This window comes from Capsicum annuum, chromosome 5, assembly GCF_002878395.1.
Source record: "Capsicum annuum cultivar UCD-10X-F1 chromosome 5, UCD10Xv1.1, whole genome shotgun sequence".
NCBI lineage: Eukaryota > Viridiplantae > Streptophyta > Magnoliopsida > Solanales > Solanaceae > Capsicum > Capsicum annuum.
Genome location: NC_061115.1, coordinates 26155816 through 26161071, shown reverse-complemented (window position 1 = coordinate 26161071; position 5256 = coordinate 26155816).

Below are 5256 nucleotides of genomic sequence, written 5' to 3'. Positions count from 1 at the left end.
TCATCCAGGTATAAACTTAGTTTCCACCATTTTTGATAGGAGAAGATATGGTGGATAGAGAAGGGCAATTATTATAGCTCTCACAACAAATAATAAGTTAGGATTCATTGATGGGTCCCTAGCTTGTCCAAATACTGATACAGGACTTTACGGAGCTTGGTCAAGATGTAATGATATGATCCTATCCTAGTTATTGAATTCACTTTCCAAAGAAATTGTTGAGTCTATTAAGTGTTGTGGTCTGGCCTAGAAAATAGATCAATTCGGTCAGGCTAATGGTGCTAAATCTTTTCAACTTCAAAAAGATTTAAATCCAGTATCAAAGGAATTCCAACGTCTCTATTTATTTTACAAAAATAAAGAGTCTATATGATGATTTAGATGTACTAAATACATTTTTTGTATATGCTTGTGAGTGTGAATGTGGAGCAAAAGAAAAAGGTGCAAAGGCTCATCAAGATGAAAGACTTATTTAATTTCTCATGGGCCTTAATGACACTTTCATAGGTGTTAGCAATAATATTTTCTTGTCTTTCCCCCTACCCATTCTTGGTCAGGCTTACTCCCTTGTTATTCAAGATGAAAAGCAAAGAAAAATTCATACCACTCTTGCTTATCCAGGAGAATTAGCCTTTTGTTGGTAATAGTGGGGAAAAGAGGTTTAATGAGTATAAAATTAAAGTTGGAAATTCTATCAAGAAAAGTTCTCTTATTTGCAATTATTGCAAGAAAATAGGACATGCCATTGACCACTATTATAAGATTCATGATTTTTCCTTTGATTTTAAATTCACAAAATCTAAAAAATATCAAAAGAGACCTGTTGCTGGTAATATTTTTAACACAGGAGAAGAATCTCAACAGACTATAGAGAATGTCACAAATTCGAACTCTTTAAACCAAGATAATGTTGGACAACTCTTGCAATGTTTATAGAAGTTGAATAAAAAAATACAGGAAATATAAATGCATCTGCAAATATAACATGTGTTGGTATGAATAATTTCTTTAATTCTTACACTTGTTTGTTTATAATTAACAGTGATTCTTGGATATTAGATACTAGAGTATCTGAGCACATGACTTTTGATAAAAAAAATATTTTAAAAGCTTTAATCTTCTTTCTAAGCATGTAACAGTAACTCATCCTAACTCCCACAAGGTCAACGTTACTCATTTAGGATTCTTTTCTCTCCTGCATAATCGAACTCTACAAAATATTTTATGTATTCCATCTTTTAGGTTCAATCTAATTTCTATTCATAAATTGTGTAAATAACCTCAGAAATTTGTTCTTTTCACCCCTAACACTTATTTCATATTGTAAGGCCCTTTACTAAAGAGCCCTTAGGTGCTTGGTAGAAAGTAATAAGATCTATATATTCTCAAATTAAGTCATCCAGGGATCTTCATTGAAGAGCCCTCGGGTTCTTGGTAGAGAACAAGAAGGTCTACATATTCTCAAATCAAGTCATCCAGAAGTTTCTACAAAGGGCCTATGAAGTTTTAAGGGTCTGTATAGTTTTAATCCTCATGGTATTTTCTTTTCTAGTTCTTTAGGAGATAAATTTACTTCTTGTTCAAGTTATTTTGATTTTAATGTAAAGGAAAAACTAGGACATTACAGATTAAGACATATGTCAAGAAATAATAAGAAGAAAGCCTTGTCAAATTATGCATTTTGTTCAAATTTTTATTCTCCTTATGTTATTTGTATCATATCAAGACAATCTAAGCTATCTTTTCCTTTTTAATGCTATTTCAATTAAATCTATTTTTAATATAATATATGTGGATACTTGAAAATCTTATAAATCTACTACACATGATGATTTTAAATATTTTCTTACAATTAATGATTTCTTTAGTAGAGCTACTTGGACACATCTTTTGAGTACTAAATTTGATGCTTTTTTCATCCTTCAATTCTTTCTTTTATGATAGAAAGACAGTTCTATTCTGAAGTTAAAATTATAAGAACCGACTATGCTTTGGAGTTAGTAAATGAAAAAGTACAATATGATTTCTTTCTTTTCAAGGAAATTATTAATCAAACAACTTGTGTTTATACTCCACAACAGAATGAAGTGGTGGAGAGAAAATACGAGCATTTATTGAAAACATCAAGAGCTCTTTTATTTAAATCTCATTTTCCTATTAGTTATTGAGGAAATGCCTTTTGACTGTAACTTATCTCATAAATAGATCGAATTTAAAAACTCCTTTTGAAGTTTTATTCAAGAATAAACCATCTTATGATCGTCTAAAATGTTTTGGATTCTTATGTTTTGTATCTACTCTAGCTATAAATAAAAATAAATTTGATCCTAAAACAACACTTTGTGTTTTTATAGGATATCCCTATAAAAAGAAGGAATATAAATTATTAAATTTACAAATCAAGAAAATTACAATTTTCAAGGATGTTATTTTTCATGAAGAATATTTTCCTTTTATGTTATAATCTGCCTTCCCTTCTACTATATTTTTTTCTGATGTGTCGATTCTTCTACTCCTTTACCATAGGATATTCCTATAGAAAGAAGGAATATAAAGTATTAAATTTGCAAATCAAGAAAATTACAATTTTCAGGGATGTTATTTTACATGAAGAATATTTTTCTTTTATGTCATAATTTGTCTTTCCTTCTACTATATTTTCTTTTGATGTGTCAAATTCTTCTACTTCTCTATCATTATCTTTTCTTCATTAGATACTCTCCTAATTATGAATCTACTCCTAATTTAGGAGTTTTATCCACTACTTTGCCTCAATTTCCATCAAGTTTCAGTGATGTGCCACCCACTAACTCCACATTTGATATGACTCCAAGTTCTCTTCAATTACTTATTGTTCAAACTATACAAAGAAAATCATTCAGAACTCATAAGAATTCTAATTATTTGAAAGATTATATTTATAATGCTCTTTACCTTACAGATGCAACTACTATTTATTTTCTCAGTCATGTTACTCTTAGTTCCTTATCTTTTAATGTTTTATCTTATAATAATCAAGTCATGCTCAACTCTATTAATAGTATACAATAACTTGTTAATTATATTCAAGCAGTACATAATCCAGGTTGGCAAGAAACCATGAATAAAGAACTTATAGCTTTATAGTTAAAAAACACATGGGATGTTATTATTCTTCCTGTTGGAAAGAAAACACTTCCTTCAAAATGGGTCTATAAAGTCAAACAGAACTCTGACGGAAGCATTGAAAGACTAAAGGCTTGATTGGTCATTAGAGGTGATGTCCAGAGAGAAGATATTGATTATAATGAAACTTTCTCTCCAGTAGTCATCTTAGTCATTGCATTGAAGAATAATTGGGGAGTTTTTCTATTAGATGTTAATAATTTTTTTTTATTATGATCTCCATAAAGAAGTTTATATGAAATTTTCACCTGGTGTTAGGTCACCCTCTCCAAATCATGTTTGTTTGTTGAAGAAACCTATTTATGAGCTTAAACAAACATCTAGACAATGGTTTAAGGGTTTCAGTCAATCCCTCAAAGATTATTCTCTTTTTTTAAGAAGTCTGGTGATTCTATATCTATTGTAGCAGTGTATGTAGATGATATATTGTTGACAGGCAATAATAAAGGTGAACTACAAGCTTTAAAGTTCTTTTTAGATAAGGAGTTCAAAAGCAAGGATCTTGGTTGTTTTTAGACAAGGAGTTCAAAATCAAGGATCTTGATTCCTTGCATTTTTTTTGCATGGATATTGTTTGAGAATCTACAGGGATAGTTATTTCGCAAAGAAAAATTACACTAGATTTATTAAAAGAATTTGATACTCTTCATGTATCTCCAGCTTCTTCCCTTTTGGATCACAGTGTCAAACTACAGACTAATCAAGGGATTCATATCCAAAATCTCATTTTATATAGGTATTTATTGGGTAACTCAATTATCTAACATATACAAGGCCTGATTTATCATTCACAGTGCAATATTTGAGTCAATTTATGCAGGATCCACACACACTCATTTTAAAGATGCATTGTGAGTGATTAGCCATCTGCTCACTGATCCAGGCCTTGGTATATTCATGTCTACTTTTACTTCTTTTGAATTGATGATATTTTATGACTTCGACTAAGGTATCGGTCCAGATTTATGAAAATTGGTAAGTGGGTATTTTATTTCCCTTGGTTCCTCTCCTATTTTATGAAAATCAAATAAACAAGCATCCATCTCTCTCAGCTTGGCTAAAGCTGAGTATCGCTCTATGAGGAAGGTTGTAGTTGAGCTTACCTATCTGATTCGACTTTTTGAAGATCTCAGCATCTCAATCCCTTTATCGGTACCTCTTTATTTGGACAACTTTGTCGTCATTTACATCCCCAAAAATCTCATTTTTCATGAACGATCGAAGCATGTAGAAATTGACTGTCACTTTGTCCGTCAGTAGAACCTTACCAGACTAATCTAATTATCATACATAAAATCTTCTTTCTAGCTCACCAATATATTCATTAAGTCGTTGATGAGGCCTTTTCATCATCAACATCTCGATAAGTTGGGTGTCTCTTCGACACCCCCAACTTAGGGAGGAAAGGGTGTTGGGATTCATTGTGAATATTTAGTCTATTATTGTGAATATATTTTAGGTACATACTAGATTTTTTTTTCTTTTTTTAGATGTACACAATATTTTCTTTCCTTTTATTACGTCAGGTTATTGTATTAGGTTGGCTGACGCATATGCATAAATAGGAGTATTTTGTACAAAGAATTCATCAAGTAATTATCACGACCTGACCCAAGGCCCCAGCCGCGATGGGCATCCCGAACCACACAGGCCCGACATACCCCTGTCACGTCCCAACACCCAGTGATATTGTCCGCTCTAGGCCAGGCCCTCACGAATTTAATATGCGTCACTAGAGAGTAATGTTTTCTCACTTATATACCCAACATCCCTCTTATGTTTTTGCCGATGTGAGACTCCTTCCTAAGTTGGGGTGTTACATATACCCCCCTTTATGGACTCAGCGTCCTCGCTGAGGTTTGCCCCACCGAATGGGATATGCCTAGACTCAGGACTAAGTTTTTCCCCGTTTTACCAAAATTTGCCTACACTCAGTTTGAACTATAGCCCACATCAATAGGGACAACACAGGAGCGACTCTGATACCGTTCTATCATGAGCCGACCCGAGGCCCTAGCCATGATGGGCATCTGACGCATTTTAAAGCCATGAGGGCGTGGGACCAAAATGGATAATATCACTAGTGGGTTG